This window comes from Cheilinus undulatus, linkage group 19 (genome assembly GCF_018320785.1).
Source record: "Cheilinus undulatus linkage group 19, ASM1832078v1, whole genome shotgun sequence".
NCBI lineage: Eukaryota > Metazoa > Chordata > Actinopteri > Labriformes > Labridae > Cheilinus > Cheilinus undulatus.
The window spans coordinates 5,881,571-5,905,560 of NC_054883.1; positions in this window are offsets into that span (position 1 = coordinate 5,881,571).

Consider the following 23,990-nt stretch of genomic DNA (forward strand, 5'->3'; position numbering starts at 1 on the left):
TTTATTTCTATAAAATCAAGGGTTTACGAAGAGCTTTGACACATGCAGAAGAAAACATAAGGACGAGGCACAGAGCCCTTACAAACCAACAGCAAAAGCACCCAGTAAATCCTTAGAGTAGAAAACCTAACCAACATTTTTAACCCAGACTTAGGAGGCCAGAATCATAGCAAGCTATAGATGTCCAAGGGAAGCACAGGAACCTCGCTACACAGGATGATACAAAGAGGAGTTACCAATATTTATTTGGATGTACAGTGCCTATAAAAGGTATTAACCACTTGGATCAGGGGTGTCAAACTCAATCACAGCAGGGGCCGGATTCTGAATTTAGGTCTAACCTGAGAGCCTAACAGGGTCAACATTTAACCATAAGCTCTCATTTGCATCAGTAAAAAAATGGGAAGAAACTAACTGAGCACTGATGATAAATGGTTTTCAGATTTAAAAAGTCAAAATTTCAAGTTTGATGGCTCAAAATCTGAGATGAAAGTCAAACTTATTAGTTCAAAAGGTCAAAATAATGATTTTAAAGGGTTAATATATGAGATAGCATGTCAAAGTAGGGAGTTTTAAGAGTAGAAATATTACATAAAATTTTAAATCCTGAGTTTAAAGGTTAAAAACATGAGTTAAATTTTGAATTATGAGTCTAAAAGGTCAGAATGTGGAATTAAAAGTCAAAGTTAGGAGTTGAAAAGGTCAAAAGGTGAGTTTAAGTTTGAAACAGTGAGTTGAAAAGGTGCAAACATGACTTTAAATTTACAACTGTGAATTTAAAAGGATGAATTTTGATGTAAAAAAAGTCAAAATTGTGAATTTAAAAGGTCAAAATCTGAAATAAAAAGTCAATAAATTTGATTGTGAGATGCAAAATGGAAAATATGAAATGAATACAAATTGATTTCTTTCCCACATCTGTGACTTTTTATCTAAATATTTTTACTCTTACTTTTTCACCTTTCACAGGTTAAGTTTACATTTTTATACTGTAGTAAATCTGCAGACCTCATACCAGCGGGACAATTACAATAGAAATATGATATGATCTTGCGGGCCGGGTACAACAGCACCATGGGCTGAATTTGGCCCCCGGGCCTTGAGTTTGACACCCCTGACTTGGATGTTTTACCCTTTTTATTGATTTTATAAATCAGTCATAGCTTTAATGTCAAAGTGAAAATAGATTTTTACTAAATAATGTCAATTTAACAAAAATATGTAAGGGAGGGTAAGATAAGTGATTGCATAATTATTCAACTGCTTTAAAATTAATCAGTATTGCAGCCAAAGGCGGATCCACTAAACTGACTTAAAGGGGGGAATATTTATGCTGTTACTTATATTACATAACATTCTTTTAATTACTTGACAATAACTTTTTGAAATCTGTTTTCACTTTGACATCAAAGAGATGTTTTGTAACTTTATTTTGTCAAAAATTCAAAATATATCGACTATGATTGATTTATTAAGTGAATAAAAGGTTGAAACAATCAAAGGGGTGAATAAATACAATGGTAAGTAAATAACACCAAGGGAAGGGGAAAAACATTAAAAACATGAAAGGCATAAAAATGGAAAATTAATAATTTTCTCCTCTCCATAAAGTAAATTTACAAATGTGCTTTTTCAGTAGAAGTAGATTTGAAAGTAGCAGGTTATGGGTTAAAATGTGTTTTTGACATCTTAGTGTTGCCTTATTCAGGAGCAGTCCTGGAGCTTTTCTATGAGGGGTGAGAGTCGCAGGATAACTCTTGATGCATGATGTGAAACATGGCCACTGATGATGAGAATATCAAGGCGCAACGAGGCTGCAATCGTTGATTTATTGAGAGAAAATCATAAAATGGTAACCTGGCACGGCCCAATGAATTTGTTTCACAGATCCATCTGGTAAACCTCTAATAGACAGTGTTTGGGAAAGGGCAGAGCCTTTGAAAAATAACTCTAAGGGTGATTGGATGAACGTTCTGTCACAACTTTACAGGCCAATCAGAGCAACAAAACACGTGACGTAGCCGCCACCAAGGTGCGTTCATCGCTACAGAGGAATAAACTGCATTTAGAGCTGCACAACGCGAACCATGGCGACTGTAGACATGTCAGTACACGACTTTTGTTGTTTTTGAAAAGAAAACAACTCACTGCTGTTCTTTGTTCTTCTTTTAAGGAAGAAATGTCGTCAAGTTCTGATAAAATTGGCGCTTTCGCGACATCCACGCTAATCTCTTCCGTCATAATTGCACCGGCCTCTAGTCGCTGCTTGCTTACGTCACGACTCCACCACGCCCAAAAGTACTGCCCCTCGTCGCTGATTTGTCCTGTCACTTTCTAACTAGTGACTAGTAACTAGTGCAAGATGGATTCACCAGTGAGAAACACGGAAACAGACGGATCCATCTGCTTTACGAGGTCAATAAAATGGTGCATAATGCTTGACTGGCAAACTGAAAAACACTGGAAAAATTCCCCATCAGAAGGTAAATTTAAGGAAGCATGTATTTATTCATTGCAGTTTATTGTTATTTTTTCAGTTTAATCTCTGAACTTCTTTGCACTGATGTCAAACTGATGGGAAAGTCTGTTTAGACTCAGCTTTTCTCTTTTTAAATATCAGTATTTGGCACAAGAGATTCAGTATTGAACGTGTCTGAATGATTATATAGAGTATTGCCATTACAATAATTGTCCCACTAGCACTTTATTTTGAGATTTGATTCTCTTTATTTGTCCAGTAAAAGTCAAAGAGAATAAACATAACACAATATAAAGAAAAACATACTAATTCAAACATAAATCAGCCAAGAGCTCATTCTGAAATGGAAATCACTCCCAAGTCATGCAACACGCAACATGGTGGTGTGCAAATGAGCAATGAAAGTGCAAGATGAGCAGCTGAAGTGCAAAATTTGGGATTTATATATAAACACTGATGTGTTTTTATAAACCTTGTTTTTAAAACTACTCATGTCCCTTGTCTTAATATAGGAGATCTAAATACTAGATTTCAGCAGGTGAACAGGTGTCTGGTTTGAAGTGAAGCAGGCCTGAAGGCCTCTCAGCTCAGACTTCTCATTTCTCACCACTAGAGAGAGACAGTAAGCCTGACATGGATGGAGAACCATGAAGTGTGGGGTCCAGAGTATAATCTGATGTAAACACTTGTCTGTAATCAGATGACCGAAGATGCTTGATGACATCGAGAGCCGTGCTAAAAAAAGATTCCCATCTGGTCACTTTACACTTGAGCTTGCAGACTTATGCAGCCATCAGGTAGTTTTTAGCACTTCATATGGTGTGTACCTTTCTCCAAAATTCCTGTGGTTGATATAAAAATCAATATTTGATTTTAACTGATTTCTTTGAGGGTTTATACTTTGCATTTTAATTATTGTACTTCTCTTTCTTTGTCTGACCTTACTTTCAAATGAAAAGCCTCAGATCATTTCACTTTCCCTGCTGAATTCTCTGGATAAGACACTTCCTATTCCCCTGTACCATCAGATAAAACACAATCAGCCTGTCCTGTGTACTGGAGTCCATATCAGCCGGTTGCATATATGTGCATAAATGTGCAGTGGTATCATCCTCCCACCTGTGTCTATTTGCATGCTTAATCTGCGTGCAGACGGGGGAGGAACTGATGGAGGGGAGATAGGTGCGTCTCCCGGCCTCGCGAGCTCTTGATTTTTTTTTTTTTTTTTTATTGGAGGTTCAGCTCCCAGTCAATGGGATCAGCCGTAAATCCCGCTCACAGTGTGGCAGGAAATGATGTGACTCCGGCAATTTATGTCAAATAACTTTTGAGGATGTGTGAGTGTAGCGATCAGCGCTACGGGGGCGGCGATAACTCTTGTGCAGGGGGGGGTTGGTGGTTGGGGGGGGAGGGGGTGGGGGCTCTGGTGCACATTTAATTGAGACATTTTTCTTTATCTGCAGCGGAGCGCCGGTGCCGTGTTGTTGTGTAACGAGATGTAATGTCTCTCTTTATACGGGGGTCAACATCCGGGATGAGGGAAGGTCACGAGCTCACTGTTTGAAGATCCAATTTGCTGACGTGACACGCGCACTGCAGGGAGCTAAAGGGACGCACGGTGACAGATCACACTCACACATGAGGCTGTGTGGATGTAGAGCATCCTTATTCTGTTAGATGTGAGGGGAACATTTCTACAGGCATGGGACTAGAAGGGGAAAATCGGTGCATTGGTTGTGAATTATGTATTATCACTTTGCAACAAATCACACGTCATAAAAGCATGTAAAACACGAAGATTATGAGCTAATCCTAATTCATCTGTCATGTATTTAACAGATACAGTTATAATTTGTTGCTCACTGGCTTCAGTTTGTTTTAGAGGGTAGAAAAAGTTGAGGGTATGACTTTGTTGCAATTGGAAATTTTCTGCAGTATCTATGCAGCTGCATACACAGCAATTGCATTAAGAACACAGAGGCAAACACCAGCTATCCATGAATATTAGAAAGCACTATGACTCTTGCAGTCTGACATTATAAGTCATTATTATACTGTTGTTTGTTATTGTCATATTTCCATTATTATGTGAGGGGTTTAAAGTGAATCAGCCTTATCTGTTCAGGGGTGATTTTAGGATCAGACCTAAAAGAGATCCTTGAAAGCATTCGCCTCCTCCAAACCACTCATTTCATGAAAAACAGGGATTATTTTTCTACTGTAAAAACTTTTTAAGATTTTTAAGATTTAAAAGATTTTTATAACCTAAACACTTAAATAATAAGAAGTTATTCCTTTATCATAAAAGATTATTTAAGTTTACTTGTTTGAAATAAATCAAGTATTTAGAGACGTGTGACCAAACAGCAAAAGGTTGTTGAAAAAAAGAGCTAAAACAGCTGTTTTATCTGTTTTTCTGAGCTGAACTCATTTTTAGATTTAACAACAGTACTCAAACAATTCAAGTATTTTCTGTCATTGTAGTCAAAAGATTTTATTATCATCACTTAATTTGCACAGTTTTCCTAGAATGCTTGCACTGATAAAATACCTACTTAAAAACCTGGGCACCTTTTTGCATACATTCTTTCTGTAGATTAGCCAGGTTAATCTTTGTGAAAACTTCTATTCTGTTTTAGTTCAAGAACAAAAAAATTAAAGTGAATTTTACTTACGTTTCAAGTAGATTCAACAAGACTAATATTTGTTTAACTTAATTTTTTTCTTTGAAATATATGTAATTTAAATTAAACACAGTTTGTAAAAATGATTCATGCTTTCAGTGTAGTTTTACACAATAATTTAAATAATATAATTTATGACTCCCTCCCACTGGTGGTGTTCATTAGAGTCGCCTATAACAATGCTGGCTAAGGAAGTATCTGCATGTGCTCCTACACCTTCTTCATTCTACCTCATCACTGAAATGATCAGAGAACTATTCTTTTTACTTTAAAACTGAGACAAGCAGTCAAACTCATTTTCAGGAAGTCCTCTTTTCACTCATGGTGCAAACGTGTCGACCATCAAAAACGACAATAATCCATCAGGAAGATGAACAAAGGAATCTCGGCAGTGATCTCTGTACAACATTCAACATCTAAACTCACCTGAACACATTTAAACATATCTAAACACACAGAAACACTCTGCCCCAGGGCATCATGGGAAAATTCCGCCTACATATCCCCAGATTTGAATCTCACCAATCTGATCTGTCATCACCGCCATGTCTTCAGTCAGCTGTTCATCTATTCCTGATTATTAGAAAAGCCACTTATCACTAATTTGAAATACCCACAATGCATCACAGGGGGCATTTATTCATGGATAATGTAGTATTTTGTAGTTTTGAAACACAATCTGTGGGTCACTAACAGCCATTGATGCTAAGGTTGCTAAAGTTAGCCTCCCTGAGGTGCAATTACAAATTTAAATGCTCTTAAAAGATATTATTTTTCAGTGAGTACTACTTAAATAGTTTACGATAATCGATTTCCTATTATATTTTAACTTCTTTGTACTTATCAAGTTTACAGTGCACCAAAATTATTGAATTTGAAGTATTGCACACTATTATTGTATTAATTAGAAATATTAAATTAGTATAATTGCAGCACATTTAAAATTAATGTTATTTGAACTCTAGTCTACTTGTTATTTCTGAGGCAGCAGGTTTCCACATTTGATTAAGTAAGCTCCTTTTATTGTACAGTTTACTGTCAGACCATAACTCTAATCATCATGGCTGAGCTCTATCTTAATGCTCATATGATCATAGCATTTTATCAGCAAAGTTAGGATGCAGAACTTGTCATATCGTAGAGCTACACTGCACTATTAACATGTTTTCTTCAGAGCATTATAGCACTCTTTTCTCCACCCTCTAAAGAACATGTCCTCTAAGAATGGAGGCCTAAAATTAAATATGATCTCACCATAAAATCTATGTTTTTGCATGATTAACTTTCAGGTTTTCTGGCATTTATGAAGGAAACCATGGATTTCCCCTGCACCCTGACATGAAATCATGACTTAAAATTTAATGTTTTTCTTCCAAAATTCTAAATTAATACAGCAAATATTTATTTCAATTAAGAAAAAATCTACAAGGGCTCTAGCTCCTGTTGTGATTATTTTTATGGGTGCTGAGATGACATGTAGGTTCTCCTAAAAGGGTCTAAAATTGCCCATGATCCTGTTGTAGTTCCAGTTTGAATTATCATTTATTCAGCATGCATTATCTTTAATTTTACACCTGGACCTTTAGGAAACGCTCTGTTTTTTCCTATAAAGTGGAGAAGTGAACAGGGCTGCACTGGTAATCTGGCATACAGGGCATTTTGGTACTGGCGTACTTTAGGGCCAGTATGATTTTGTCTTTTTTGTTTATTTTCTTATTTTTTATACTGATTGTGTAAGGCTGTTGTGTCCACTAAAAACAAGACAGTCAGTAAAACAGAGTGAATGTGGACCATTTTACTTGTTCATCATTTACTTCTCTGCTTTGTAATAGATTGGTGGGATTATTTGGTAGAGCTGTTAAAGGAAGCAAATGAACAGTGTAGCTATGAGCTGAGGGGTGAAGGGCTAGTTTACCCCAATAATGCCAGGGCCAAACTTCCCAGTCTGGCACTGGTAGGTAAATATTTAAAGTACATTTCATAATAAGAGATTTTTAATCATAAGGTGTAGCTGATCACATGGGTGTAGCACAGGGAAGAAAAGGGCTGATTACCTTTGAGAAGCCTGCAATGAAAAGTGTGGTTTTATTTTTTTTTTTAGTAACAAGTGTCATTATTGAATCAAAAGTGACAAAATGAATCCGTCAACAGACGGAAATTTGTACTAGATACAGTAAAATAAAACTGCTCCTCCCTTTAAAAATGTCCAAATGGTGTCATCCAGCGCTGCGAAATAATGCAAGTAAATGTAATTTAACCATGGTAAAAATATTCCTCATAAATGGTTCAAAAGCACAAAGCATTAGTAAAAATGAAGCAACATTTGTTGCTTGGCTAGCTGATTAATGGGGGCCTTGTGTAATATTCTTTCTGGAGGTCCAAAATCCCTAGCTACGCCCCTGGCTGATCAGGTGATTCACAGCCATCTTGCACATTCACAAAAGCAGGGGTCTCCAAAAAGCAGTGCCAAAGACCAGGGACCCTAATTGGCCTTTCCAAACAATGACACAAGACCAACACAGAAGAACACATTCAGCCTAAAAATTCTAAATTGAACTAATTTGTACTAAAAATGATTAAAATACACTTTTTGATGGGGAGCAGATAGCCTGGTGGTTAGGTCATGCCCCGTGTGTGAGAATGATCAGGGTTCAAGTCCAGCCTGCGGCTCCTTTCCAGTATGTCTCTCCCCCCACTCTCTCACCCCAGTTTCCAGCTCTCTCTACTGTTCTCTTCTCTGTAAAAAGGCCCCCCTTTTTTGGAGGGATCTCTCCACCTTTACTTTGTGAACCACTTCTCTAAAAGTCCAACTGATCAGAACATTTTACAATATGGTAACCCAAACCTATCTCAGATATGTAAATCATTACTTTAGGATTAATCAAAAATAAATGCCATAAATAAAAGTCAAATTTACTCTGCTAAAGTTTCGTACCAGGGTACTCGGTCATGGTTGGCACTCATTTCGGTGTATAAGCCATAACAACAGATCTCATGTTTGGCTGCTTATGTAAAAGATCCAAATGAAAATAAAGTTAATTTTTCATGTGGAAATAAGACAGTAAAGAAGAACCAGTGAAAGCAATTATAGCGGAGGGAAAAAGAGAATAGAAAAGCTGCTGTCATGTGTGTTACAGAAGGTGCAGTGTGTAAAATTGGGGGATATTGTCAGCATCAAACAGTCTGACTCTAGATTGCGAAGCTCATCATCAAAGACCAGAAGGAGAGCACACATTACACTGATTTTAAAGTCTCTGCATTGGTTACCCGTGTCTTTTAGAATAGATTTTAAGATTCTTCTACTGGTTTTTAAACGTCTTGGGCCCCGTGTGTGAAACAGCTTACCTGAAGACCTGAGGGCTGTGCCTAATGTTAATGTTTTTAAAAGCAAACTCACAGCCGAGCTTTTTAGTCTGCCTTTTACCTGAATGAAATGTACTCATCTTATTCTGTTTTAGTTATTTAGGTTTTATCTTTTTTCTGTTTTAGCCTCAGAATGATCTTTCAGTAGTTAACCTCTTGTTTTATCTTAAGTGTCTAAGTGTTTTACTTTCCTTTTAGTGTTTTTATTCTTATTACAGCACCCTTTTATTTTATCTTAATTCATTTAAATTTATTTTTTATATTATTTGATGATATTTTATTCTACACTTTAACCTTAACTTCTAGTGTTCACTCATTTTAAACCTTTAAGATGACGTTTCCTTGTATGTACTGGATACACAAGTTTCCTGTTCTTATAGTGTCTTTTATTTACAATATATTTTACCAGTATGGATTGCAGGGTGGGTGGGTTAGTTAACTATAAAAATAAAGTTGGATTGATTGATCTCTGGTGATAATTATGGCAATTAAAAAAAATTGTTTCTGTTATTTGATTCCTTTAGATATTTGCATGATGCAAAACTCCAAGATGGCATAAACCATAATCCCTCCCTATAAATAAATAAAAAGCTTATTTAATAAAAAATAAAACAATTGTATACATTCAGGTGATTAAACGCTAATTTTAATTTATATATATTTTGCTTTATTTTTTTAACCAAGTTTGTTCCACTAAATGCTACCAGACTAAATTATACACACTGTCCCTTTAAATTATTATTACAGGCCAGTATTTAGATATTACAGTAAGAGATATCATTTACATACTGTAACTGCAACGCTCCTAGTTATTTGAAATTGTTTTTTTCTGCTTATATCATCAGCATCCGTCAAACTAAGTCAGTATTACAGTGATTTAAATGTATTATTAAGGTTATTGTAATTGCAGGAGTGTAATGGCAGCTTTAAAAAGTACTTGAAAGTACAAGTTAGGAGTTTAGAAGTTACAAGTTTCTGTAATGTGGATCTATTTTGAAACTTTCTGCTTTAAAGTGAAAAGTAATATCAGGATCTGTTGATTAAAAGAGCAGGAAAAATATTTTAGTCCCATAGCTAGTGAAGTATGACAGGCCTGTAAGTAAAACTCAATGATTAAACTGACACCCTTAGTGTCTGACTTTAACATAAGTGATGTGCTTTGAAAAATTAGATCTTTGCTTTCTTTGCTGCACTGTGCATCTCTGCGTGCTCTGCCCCTCATGCAGCAGCTTGCATGGGGCTCTTGATGAGATGCATGCACACACAGGCTGCAGCTCATAATTGTGGCCACAGCTCATTATTGTCCCCGGGATGATTTGGCTCCAGCCGGGGGGAGTCTCGTCCTCTGACACCGCTTCACTGTCCGCCCGCAGACAAGCACTCCAGGCGCTGATTGGTGGGATGAAATATTGCCGGCGAAAATTAAAAGGTCCCAGTGTCAAAATAATTCATGATATGCATATCTTCCCAGGGCTTGATGAAATCGCTGATATCTGGATTAGGCGGATAATAAACGCGATCAGGCTGCAGTTAAACTGTTTCAGAGGAGGAGAGGGAGGGTGGGGGGGTTCTTTTTGTGTCAAGTGGAGTGGGCTGTGAGGTCAAAATACAACAAGTGTGTGTGCCAGCGTGCATGTGAGCCCCTGTCCACCGCACTCACCCAGACCTGTGATTTGAATATCTGCTGTAATTGTCCCAAAACGGCTCATCAGTGGATCTGCCTGCTGCCATTAGGGGCCAACAATATGGTGTGACATTCAAATTCCCCCTCAATGACAGGTTATTAGGAGCCCCAAGCAGCCGGCTCATAATTAAGCACCGTAACGTTGACCTGTAATATGAAGTGATGGCTCAGGCCTATGTGAAATAGGTGCTTTGGTTAAACACAGGAGGGGGATTTTAACACAAGTGAGCATAAAAAGCAGACAGCTGTCAATGTAAAATTCAACTTATAAAGAGGGGAATAACACAGAGTCTGATTTTATAACTGGGAGAAAAAGCATATACCAGCTGCCAGTGCAACAGCTGACAGATTAGAGTGAAAGATAATACTCATCAACGCCACTGAAAGTGATAAATCTAAATGTCTGCTTCTCCCTCTCTCTATGCGATCATGTTGGTTTATGTTATACAATTCACTTATACACCACTTTGGATGTTGAGCTGTGCGAACAAATCTTACAATCCAAAAAAGAAAAAAAAAAGAAAAAGGAGAGAGAGAGGGAGAGAAGAACAAACAACCTGAGAAAAAAACGTGTGACTTTCATATGTGACACTAAAAAATGCCGATTACACAACTTAAGACATGCTGTCTGAGGCCCCCGCTTTCCCCTTTAGAACAAGTGGACGTTGTGATGAGCAACGGACCCATCTGCTGTGCCCTCTCCTCCAACTGGTGTGTGAATATGATGTAGTGTGTAGGTGCCATTTCCAAGTCGCAATATAAAACCAGTGATACCTGAAAATATCCTTAAATTATTAACTTTCATGTTATGGCACTAAAAGAGGGGGCAGTAATCATTTTTGTGCACCAAAGCTTTGATTTCTGTTTTATTGTAAAGCCATCAAACGCACACTTTACTGTCATTTCTGCTTTTTTTAATTGGGCTTGGGTTAAAGCGAGTCTTTATGTTAAACTGTAGGCCAGAGGCCTGTGTAATAATGGTGGGTTTGTGGCAGGGTTGCTGAACAGAAGGTCTGCACCCCCCTTCCCTCCATCTCTCCCTTTCTCTCTCTCCATACCCCCCCTCCCTCCCCCTTTCATAACGGTGGCAGATGGCTGCAGATGAATCCCTCATAATCATGTCAGGACGGCTCCTCCGATCCCAATTCATCTCTTTAAACACATTTCATCAGACGGAGAATTACACAAAGATAAAGGCGGCCGGCAGACAACAAAAGCACACAAAGATTGTCCTTGCAAACAAGTGTTCTTAGTCCCTAACACCACTTAATCATTCGTGCTCCTGTTATTGCTCCTCACCCCTCTGTGCAATCAACTCTACCCCATTTTCCTGCTCTGCTCTCACTCTTTCACTCTTATTTATGTTTTCCCACACTGTTAATTGTCTCCATCCCCTGCCACTGTCTGTCCTCATTAAGCATAAATCTTTCTAACAAGCTTTGCTCTCATCCCTGCCTTTAAAAAAACAGGTGTGTAAAATCCTCTCCTCTCCTCATTGAGTTCTGGTTTCTGATGGCTGCCCCCTTTTTGCAAGGGTGATAATTTGCCACAAAGAGAATTGTGATTTTTCTCTCTCCCACATCCCCCCCCCGCTGTGACCCCGTGTCACACCATCCGCATGATGCCGTTAATTGTGGATCAGGTGAAGTTTGTCTCACCTCATTTCAGGGCCATGCTCTGCTAGGGCCATTCTCCACCACTCAAAGGCCACATAATTTCACAGCCTCCTACTTCTCATTAATCCCTCCTGAGTGGCTGCTCTCTCAGTTCCAGATCACAGATTTGTTTTGCTCTTGTTTTCTGACTCGCTGCCCTTCCCTGCCCCACCCACTCCTCCCCTCCGCCTTCAAATTAACCCCTTTAGTGAGACCCCCCCCACACACACACACTCTCCAGTGTTCACAACTACTTCAAAATCTCCTCATATCAAACCTTTATTTTCTTCCATTTCCTCTTTGTAAGATCCCTTTGTTCTCTACCTAGCTTCAGAGACTTTGTGACATGAACAGGCGTTTGTGGTGTCTGCTTTTATTGCCAGTCTCACCTTTTCCTTCCAAAAACAACTCCACACCCGGCTGCATTGTACGCTCAAACCTGCCATCTTCAGCCTAATAAATATCAAGTGACAAATTTAACAAAACAAAGGGGAAAGCTGTGTGTTTGTATGTGTCTGCACATGTGTGATCACTTCCTCATTCTTCCCTGCTAAACTTTTTTCACTGATTCATAAATTATTCATGAGGAAAAAAGCTGAAGATCTCTCATTAACATAAAATAACAATTTGCTAATTTATGGAAACTCCTAATTACTTGCCTTATTTGCCACGACCGTATCAAATATTCATAAATATGTGATTATTTCTTTGATTCCGCGGTTGTTCGGTTAAATCTACTATTTTCTCCCAAACAATAGCAGCCTGCCAGCGTGTGCTGGTGCACCAACCAAAACACAAACCCAAGAGGAAAAGTCAAAGTCTTCCATTATTATTATTTCTTTTTAAATAAACCATGATTTCACCCTCCCCAGAGTTTAACTGAAGTTTTTAATCCTTGTAATAAATACCAAAGACCATTCAGTGCACTGAAAATCTTTATTGGCTCTAAACTCACAAACTGCTTCTTGAGGACATTAAGAGTCTAGATTTGTCAAAATGAGACTCCTGCCCACAAAGACGCATCACCTTAGGGGTTCAATGCCTCGCTCTAGGGCAGTGGTTCTCAACCTGGAGGTCGGGACCCCATTGCAATCGCTAAAAAGGGGTCGCCAGATGCCTTGAAAAAAGGAGAATACTTTTGAAATGATTTTTTTCTAACCACATTTCGTTGCTATTATTTTCCACTTTTCATCAATTTTGCACAATTTGGACCCATTTTTGTCCCTTTTTACCAACAATATTTGCCAATTTTAACACATTTTTGCCACTCTAAACCAATTTTTATCAATTTTAAACTCTTTCTATCACTTTTTACTGCCTGTTTTGCCACTTCTAAACCAATTCTTGTCCCTGCCCATATATTGTTGCATCTGTTGACCCATTATTACCACTATCAACCCCTTTGTATAGCATTTTATGCCCATTTTTGCCCATTTCAACCACATTTCACTGTTTGATATGCCCATTTTGACCAGTTCAACCCATTTCTGCCAATTTATCTGCCCCAGTTAACCCATTTATGCCAGTTTAAAGTGAGTTTTCTCATTTTTAAATTCCACCAGTTTCACCAAATTTTGCTACTGAACCTATTTCTGCCACTTTTTAATCTCCTTTTTACCACTTTTTGTGCCTGTTTTTGCCACTTCAACCCATTTTTGCCATTTTTTGCCACTGTTATCAAATTTATGCCACTCTAACCCATTTCTGCTACTTTTAAAATCCCATTTAACCACCGTTCCCATCACCTGTGTTGGAGGGTTTTTTTACTATTTGAATTCTGTTTTTAAGAAAAGGGATTTACATTTTCAAGAAGACTGTATACAACGGCAGAGTTATTATTCAGGTTAAATATAAAATATGGATAAGGATATCTAGCTGACTTTACAATGGACCCTGATTTTCCTGCTCTTCTTAGGCCCCCAGTTTGGCTGGGTCCCAGAAAGCCCTCCCATTTATCCCCCCTTATGGACGGCCTTGTCTCCACATGACTATTCTTGAATGTGCATGGCTGTGTTCACCCACCTTCAGGTACAGTGGGGGGTTCCTGGTCTCTGGCACCTTTGTTTTGGGGGTCGCGGGCTGAAAAGGTTGAGAACTCCTGCTCTAGGGCATCTCTGCAGCACTCAGGAAGTGAACTGGCTCCTCTCCAGCTACCAGACCACTTTCCAGACTTTGTCCCACTGAGACTTGAATTGGCGACCCTCCAGTTCCCAACCCAAGGCCTGTCAGACTGAACACTGCCGCCCCCGCCGACTACACTCCAACTTTATCAGAGATTTAAAATCCCTGTCTCTAGGAATATGGTTTAACAAAATAGTTACATTTTGAAATGAGGCTGATCAGATTATTTATCATGAAAGTTACTTTTTAAATCCTGTGGGGAACATCTGTTGATGATTTTGACGCCCCTTTGGACCTTTTATTCTACTAATCTGGATCTGCACAGGTAGTGTTTCTGATAAAAAAAAAAAAAAAAAAAAAAATTGCTGTCTTTTGACCAGTAACGATATCGCACTGTCTGACTTTTACATTCAGGTCCAGCTCAATGCAGTTTAACTGGGAAACTGTCCTTTCCCCAGTAATATTGATTTAACCTCCATTGATTTAGACCTGAACTGTATTTGGGATTATCCCTCGTTTCTCCCGCTAATCTGGGATGAGTAGGACCTCAAAGGTTAAAGCATCAGACTGTATGCATTTAGAAAACAGAACATGAAGGAGCAGTAATGTCGCCGATGTAGCTAAAGGCTAATGCTAATAAAGATATGTTACATGTGTTAGCTATAGCTACTGGTTAATTCAGAAACAGAGCTCCTCTTGTCTTTTCTGTAACATTGTCACTATTTAATGTGTCTTTACTGTCTCTATTTTACCCAGTTCACTTTTTTTTATCCCTTTTTAATCAACTGTTTTAGCTTTTTATTCTCATAAAAGCCCTTCTAGGGATGGGTGCTGCAAATTAGCATTCGCTACAAACACTATGATACTCACATGGGATGCCTGTTCTCAGTTGTCTATGTTTACTGTACCTGTCCCTAACAAAAAACCTTAAACAAATAAATACATAAGCTATGTAGGTGGCATAGCTACATGACTAATGTAGCCACAGCTAATGCAGCAAAAGAAGCTACTCAAGCCACATAGGAAACAAAGCTGAAAAAAAGAAGCTATGTTAGCTGTTTAAGCTACATAGGTAGTGTTGTTACATAACGAATGTAGCAAAAGCTAACAAATCTGCATTAGCTTTGTTAAGCACTTGAGCTATGTAGGTAAAGTAGGTTCTGAATAAATAGTATAGGTAGAGCTAACAAAGCTACATAAACTACATACATTTAGGTAAGCTATGTAAGCTACGCAAGCTATGTAGGTAACATATATATAAAGCTAACAGAAGTAGTGCTAACAAAGATGCATTTGCTACATGAGCTATGTAGGTAACATATCTGTAAAGCTAACAGAAGTAGTGCTAACAAAGCTACTTATGCTACATGAGCTATGTAGGTAACATACCTATAAAGCTAACCAAAGTAGTGCTAGCAAAGCTACATTTGCTACATGAGCTATGTAGTCAACATATCTATAAAGCTAACAGAAGTAGTGCTAACAAAGATGCATTTGCTACATGAGCCATGTAGATAACATCTGTAAAGCTAACAGAGATAGTGCTAACAAAGCTACTTATGCTACATGAGCTATGTAGGTAACATATCCATAAAGCTAACAAAAGTAGTGCTAACAAAACTACATATGCTACATGAGCTATGTAGTCAACATATCTATAAAGCTAACAGAGGTAGTGCTAACAAAGCTACATATGCTTCATGAGCTATGTAGGTTCACGTAGCCAAAGCCAACATAGCAATGTTAACTACATTAGATTAAGTTACATTTGAAAAGGCTAACAACTTGCAAATTAACATTCACTACATAGCCAGCATAGCTAAGATAACTTTAGCTAAAACTAAGTTAAAGCAAGCCACCATTTGTGTAACAACTTCTGAAATTTAATCCTGGATTTGACCTCTAAGACGTTGCTTAGTCTGTAATGTTTGCAATGTTGTTATTTCATGAATATAACTGCCAGAATATTCTTTATGAATGAAGTTAAATAAAAATAAAACTTAACATTGTACCAACAAATTAGGTCACTTCGTTCTGACAGAGGTGTCTTGTTACAGTAGTGGTCTGCAAAGATGGTGTCTGAGTTCTGCAGTCTGCCAGACCCCTCTCAGTCTTGTTTTTATGGGGGCATCACCATTAAAAAATTCATGAATAAGAATAAAAGCATGATCTTTTAACATTTACTTTATGCCACCCCTGCATGAATCAGTTGGGGCCCCGTCAGTAAAAAAAAGTCTGGACCCCACCCCCGCATATTAATGATATAAAACATATTGTAATCTGTTATCTTTGGATCAAGATTAATGCTGAAACAATACCAAGGAGTAAAACCTCACACTGTACAGGCTTGTAACTTGTGTGGCTGGAGCTTCATTTCTTTCCAAGACAAAATCAAAAATGCATCCATTCATTTGGCTCCCATCCAGAACTAATCATTTCATTTTCCATCCTGTAGCCTGGAAACTCGGCTTTCACTCTGGTTCATTTCAATTTCCTCTAAACTGAGGAAGACTGAGAGTGTATGCGAGGAAAAGATGAGTCTATCTTTGAGTGTGTGCTCTTGTTGTCAGAGGAAGTCTCAGCCAAGTTTCTCAGGGAGGAAAAGCAGAGCCTTGGATCCCATCTGGGATGGCTAGATGAGGTCTCTCGCTGTCACCGCGTCTGTTGTCAAGGCTGTATTTAACCTCAAATTTATGACTTTGTTATATCAGAATTAATTACACATATTTCCCCCCAAAGTGAGTGACGTTGACGAAAACGCTAAGCACAGGCAATTTAGCTCTATTTGCAGATTAATTTGGGCCCACCTGTGATGCTTGGTGTGCTAAGTAGGTACATCAGTTTTAATTACAGGCCTCGTGGAGTGGGTTTAGTTAAATTACAGTATTAATTATCACATTTACCAAATATTAGAGTGACAAACGGTTTGAGAGGAAGCACTTCCCTCAAACCTCCTGTTTCTCCAGAGAAGCGCTTCACTCCTGTCCTTCAAACAACCTTCAGGCAGGTGGATGTATGAGAGGAGAACATCTACCTTCATTTATCAACTTCCAGTCGTCTGCCAAAGTCACTCTCAGCTCAGAGTTGATATTCTACGAGTATTGACACTTCATGCCGCCACGCCGACGACGCTCCAATGAAAAGTCTTGCTTTGATAAAATTAGGCTGTAAATGTAGAAAACAAAGGAAACACCTCTCAGTTCCTCCTATTGTTAGGGGATTGTAAGTGGTCTTTGTTCACATCATTACCCTCTTCATTCAGTCAGCTACATTAATCTCTTCAAGGATAATATGATTCATGCTTCACTGCCACTTCACCAGTCTACATCAGAGGGAGAAAAGAGTAACCTTTGACCACAGGGATCATTACAAATTTATGTCATATAGAGCCATCAGAGATCAGGAGAAGACATTCATCTTCAGGATGTTTATGTCTACATGCTAGGGCGCAGAGAGTGGTGGTAGCAGGAGCAGCTTTGGAGGGTTATTCCATCTTTGTTATTTCATAGAGAAAGTTTAAATAGACTGGGTTTACATGTTAAAAAGAAAATATTCAAGATTCTGGAAAAAATTGCTTTGCTCCTCACTCAGTCGGATGAGAAGATCTCAATAGCTCTCTTGTTTTTAGACGAACCAACACTCAACGTTGATTTTTTAAAGTTTTTACCTACTATAACATGGTAGGTCTATTAATGGGAGCAAAGAAACAGTGTAATGTTGTGCTCCACAACAGGTAAAGGGCTAGTTCGCACAATTAAAAAATTCAGTGGTGAAAGCCACAAATCAACAAGTTCTGGTTTCCATCTAACATGCTTCACTGTCTTTGCTATGGCGGTGTTTGTTGTGCTTCCTTCTTCAATCAGATTTCCCCCCTGATTGGCTGTCATTCAGATCCACATGACAGTCCACATAGAGCACTGATTATCAACTGGCAGCCTGAGGGCCATATCAGGCCCCCCAAAGCTTCCTGTCCGGCCCTTAGACCACTAAATTCAGAAAAGGCGGAAAAGAAGATGTTGGCTTTAGATGTCTGCAGCTGTTAAATCCACCCTAAAATTATAAGAGTACTGAAATAGTTTTAGAATGACTGAACAAGACCATATCAGATTTTTATTATAACCGGGCCACCAGTGTGAGGTCAGCAGGTTTTCTTCCAGTACAAACACGTAAACTTAACCTCAATGATTTAAAATACTCTCATTAAGACATAAAAATGTAAAATGTGAGAACAAAAATATTAAATAAAAAGTCAGGAATGAGGGGAAAAAGATATTGTGTGTTTTAATTTCATATTTCCAAATTTGCCTCCAATAATTTAGCTTATGAGTTTGATATTTTATTTCATTTTTGACCTTTTCGGTTAATAATTTTGACTTTTATTTATTTGAACTTTTAGATAAAAAAATTTAAATTTGAAGTTCTATTTTGATATTCTAAACTCTTCAAATTTTAGCTCACATTTGTCTCCTACTTTGATTTTTATTCCTATATTTTGACCTTTTAGACTCACAATTTAAAATTTTAACTCTTATTTTGACCTTTAAAACTCATGATTTTAACTTTCTTTCATATTTGCCTTTTAAAAACTTCTTATTTCATATTTGAACATTCAGGTTAAAATGTTTAGTTTGAGGTCATGCTCTGATATTATAAACTCGTCAAACTGTATCTCACATTTGACCTTTTCACTTTGATTTTTAATCCCAAATTTTGACCTTTTAGACTCACAATTATCACTTTAACCTTTGAAACTCATGTTTTTAATTTTTTTATATTCATCTTTAAAAACATGTCTTCAACTTTCTCCAATATATTTGCCTTTTAAAAACATTATTTTGACTTTTAATTTCATGTTTTTACCTTCTGAACTAATGAATTTGACTTTTTAATCTCAGATTTAGCCTTTAAATTTATCACTTGAACTTCTTGAAACCTCAGAATCATTTATTGCCAAGGCTAAGTCCCCCCACCCACCCCCATTATCCAGGATCCAGCCCCTGCTGTGATTGAGTTTGACACCTCTGGGTTCAAGAGTGGCAAAATTGGTAGCAGAGTGGCACAAAGGGACAAAAAATTCACAGGAAAGTGGTGAAAAAAGGAAAAAAAGGCAGAGAGAAGTAACAAAAATGGGTAAAAAGTGACAAAAATGTGCAAAAAAATTAATGTAAATGGATTTAAAAGTGGTAAAAAAACAAAAACAAAAATGGTTACAAGAGTAGCACAAAGGGAATAAAACATGCAGGAAAAGTGATTTAAAAGGGGTCAAAAAATGGCAAAAATTGGGTTAAAGTAGTGAAAAGGTGTTAAAGAGTGGCACAAAGGAGCAATAATAAGCAAGTAAGTTGCAAAAAAAAGTTAAAGAGTGGCAAAATGGGTGAAAAGTGGCAAAAATTGGTTTTAAAGTGGCAAAAATGATGCAAAAAAGTAATGAAAAGGGGTTAAAAGTGACAAAAAATGGATAAAAGAGTAGGACAATGGGGCTAAAACATGCAGGTAAAGTGGTTCAAAAGATGTTAAAGAATGTCAAAAATGGGTTAAAGAGGCAAAAGGGACAAAAAGTATCAAAAAGGGGTTAAAAGTGTCAAAAATGAGTTAATACTGGTGCTATATCACAATTGAGGACGGACCATGGAGCCCTACCAGTTCTGTGGGCAGGCTTGTCTTCTTGTGGCCTGCTGCACAATAATAAGTTAATCAGACCAAGATATTTACCTATTTTTTTGTTTATTTGAAAGTCTGGCCCCAGAGTTTCTGCAGACTAAATCTGGTCCTTGTGCAAATGTACTTGACCCCTGCTATAGAGCATGCTTGGCGGTCCTCAGAGTCCTCCCCTATAACTGGATGTTTCTATCTTAAATATTAAGCATGACGATTGGTCACAATTTCAATCCAAGTAACCCCAAATGTCTCCTGAACAGATTGAGGAGGGTACAGTCACTATCAACAAACCTTACACCTCAGAAATCTGTCCAGATAATCTTTAGAACCATTATATAACTGAGGTATGCAGACATTGGTAGGATGAGAAGAATCTGGCCCAAAATCAAACCAGTTATCTTGTAGTGCTTACTGTGCCAAAGAGAAGGGAGAAGCTGTAACCCCTCTCCATTTAAGGGTAACAAAATCATCGTCACTTTAAGTTTACCTGACAAGCAACAAAAATTCATAAAATTACAACAGCCCTGCAAAAAATAGTCCTAACTTAACCAAGCAGGAACTTCTGATGTTGTAAAACAGGAAATTTAATTTGGAATAAAACCATATGGTATAAAAATAGAACATTTAGTAACTCACAAAGGTTATCTTTAATTTGGATCAAATTTGTTTGGACTTTTTTAAACCTTGATGCCTGCTAAGTGGCTAAAAAAGAGAGTGAATAAGGTCAGAAACACAACTCAGAATAAATGCTGATGTTATTTAGTGTCTGCTAAACACCAAGACAGTCTGCAGCTCTCAGACACACCCTCTTACAGACCACTACTGTGACACTCCGCCTCTGTCAGACGGACATTCATGCCCAACTTTCAAAATAAGATTGGATTTAACTTCCACTTAAGGCTTCCTCAGGCTATGCAGTTTTTGGGTCGTTAGCAATGGCACTACGTGACAAGACTCTTGTCCTATCTTGGCCGACAGACTGGCCACACATCAAGTGTGATCCTGATCGTATGCTGACACCACCACTGACTCCTCGACTGTGTGTGAGTTCACAGGAGGGCAGGTCAAAGACAGTGAATCATAAAAGTGCTCTCTGTGATGCTAACAGTCTTTTAACATTTGATAAAGCTGAACAGTCTGCTTACAGGAAAGACTGTCCTTCATGAAAAAACTCGGGGAAGCTGATGTAGCTACAGGGGTGGCAGTAGCTCAGTCTGGAAGGACTTGGACTGGGAATCGGAGGGCTGCCAGTTCAAGTCCCAATCAGACCATGTCTGGACTTTGGCCTGGTAGCTGGAGAGGTGCCAGGTCACCTCCTGAGTACAGTCAGAGAGCCCTTGAGCAAGGCACTGAACCCCCAACAGCTCACAGCAGTGCTTCAATGAGAACAGCAAGGCCATCACTCTGACATCTCTCCATTAGTGCATGTCCATAGGGATCCTGTTTACATGTTTAATTCAGCTTATGTGTGTGTAGCATGTTTAACATGTATGACTTGACTTAACTTAAAGCTAAGCTACATTAGCTATGTATGTAGGTAATATAGCTAAAGCACAAGCTGAAAAAAGCTAAATTATTTGAAAAACAAAAACTAAGCGACAAAACACATTAGCTTATGCTACAGTTACTAAAGCAAATTTAGCTACATTAGCTTTGGCTACATAACTACATTACCTATGTAGTTAGCTTAAGCTATGCTTACTAAGCTCACATTTCTAAAGCCAGAGCTAGCATAGCTCTATTAGCTATGTTCACTTATGCTACATTTACTAAAGTTAAATTAGCTACTTTAGCTTTAGTTACATAGCTACATTAACTATGTGGTTAGCTTTAGCTATTCTTATTAAAGCTCACATTGCTAAAGATAGAGCAAGCATAGCTCTATTAGCTATGTACGCTTATGCTACCTTTACTGAAGCTAATTTAGCTACATTAACTTTAGCTACATAGCTACATTACCTATGTGATTAGCTTTAACTATTCTTATTAAAGCTCACATTACTAAAGCTATAGCAAGCATAGCTCTATTAGCTATGTTCGCTTATGCTACCTTTACTGAAGCTAATTTAGCTACATTAACTTTCGCTACATAGCTACATAACCTATGTAGTGAATTTCAGCTATGCCTTCTAAAGCTTGTGTTGCTAAAGCCAGAGCTAGCATAGTTCTATTAGCTATGATAGCTTATGCTACCTAAGGCTCATGTTGCTACAGCCAGAGCTAGCATAGCTCCATTGGCTTCACAGTAATGCTCACTATGTAGCAATGTAGCTATGTTAGCCTTAGGTAAAGCAAGCCCCCGTTACCGTAACAACCACCAGGTACTTGATTTAATCCCAGATTAGACCTTTGACCTTTATTCTGTTTTATTTAGGAAATGTTGCTTTGAGTTTGCTTGGTTTACATGAATGTTACTGCCACCTTGTTTCAGAATGAAGTTAAATAAAAACGAACTAAAACCAGGAATGCATTGTACAGGAAAATGTCATCACCTCTGTCCTGACATGGGCAGCGTCCCATAGTTGTGGAATGCAGGAGTCTGCAACCAGACCCCTCTTGATAAATGTGCAAAAAAAAAAGCAACTGTTTTCCTAACATATCTAAAACTGAAGATTGTTAATTTCTCATGACACCAAAATCTTACTGCAGGTTTAGTTTGTAGGCATGTGGTTATAATATGAAAGCCCTGGGGGAGAAGAATGGAAACTTTTCCCATGTGGTTCTACTCTTTTGGCTAAAGCTAAGCTAACCTGCTGCTGGCTACAGCTCTATATTTACTGTAGAGCCATTTGGGAATGCTATTGATCCTTATTATCTAAGCTTTGGTAAAAGAGGGCTATTTTTTCTAAATCTTTTAAAAGTAGACAGTCACACAGGCATGTAAAACACAAAGTTTATTCATGCAAAAAGGCAGACATTAGTCCTGTTCAGAGGTCTGGAGCAGAGCTGAAACGTGTCCAGGACTGGAAGCAGAGAGAGAGGTCCTCATTTAGCCTTTGGCTGCTGTTCTCTCCCCTCTAAAGTACTATATTAATCATTATCACACAACATCATTAGACTATGTCATTCTATTAAAGAAATCACATTATCATACATTTCATTAATTAAACTGGAAACCCAATCCATCCACTCTGAGGAGTCACTCAGAGGGAGAGGGCCGGAGATGGAGGTGGGCCGGGATGGAGGAGGAGGAGAAGAAGGGGGAGGAAGGTGGCAGAGGGCAGGACGCTCCAGCACTCCACTCACTGACTCTCCAAAGTGAAATCAAGGGGACAGATTTGCATGCCACGGGCACAGGGTGGGGTGGGCCATGGCTAGCGGCTCACAGACAATAGCAGCTGATGATGGCGGTGGAGAGGGGAGGCTGGTATCCTTCTGACAAGTGTCTGCATGATCCAGGAGAGCTGGAGAAGTGACTGACTCCCTTCTTAAATGATAAGCAGCAGCTAGGTCACAGGGTGATATGATGAGGGTGCAGAGGGACCACGTTTCCTCTCTGCATGACTAAAATGAACAAGTGGCTTTGTTTAGGCGTGAGTATTATTGATGCTGCCTGGACAAAGACACATGTAAATATCAATTTCAAATATGCAGAACAAGACCATATTTATATACAGATTCATATCCTGCAATATTTTATCAATCATTTGGCCAACTTAAAAAGGGATAAAGAGAATATATTTATCATGTTTATTTATTGAAAGGAAATTGCTTTATATGTAGAATCCAAAGGGGGTGTACAGATTGGTTTCAAGCCCTGGCTTGGCTTTTAAATCAAAACAGAAAAAGAAATTGATTGCAGATAATTCCTGTCCTGGCTTCTGGCAATTATGTCTCTGGGCTTAGGGTTTAGCTTCAGGTTTCAGCTACTAAAAATGTATTTAAGCCAACTATCAGAAGTGCAATAAACAGTAAACCTTTCAAAATAGTTGATGCGATCTAACCCATGAAATGAACTGTTTTTACTGGTTTTAATGGGAAATGTAGCTGCTCTGTTTGTCTATCTTACTCACTGCCTGAATGCTTTTAATGTTGCTATGAATCTGGAGAGCCTAGGGCAAGTTTGGACCTTTGGCAGACAATAAACATTGATTGTATTCTATTCTATTTCTTAACAATGTAATACGACACAGTTCATGCATCTTTTGACACACATCATTAGCTCCATGTTGCCCGAATAGTTTTCTAAGACACAAGTGAGACACCATTCGAGTCACCTTCCATCATAAACATTTTTGTGTCTGACACGGTTCATTAAAAAAAAAAAAATAACAGAAGTCAAACAGAAGGTATAGAAATGTCCCTTGGGCATCTCTGGATGCTCGTCATCTCCAGCCCCTCAGGTG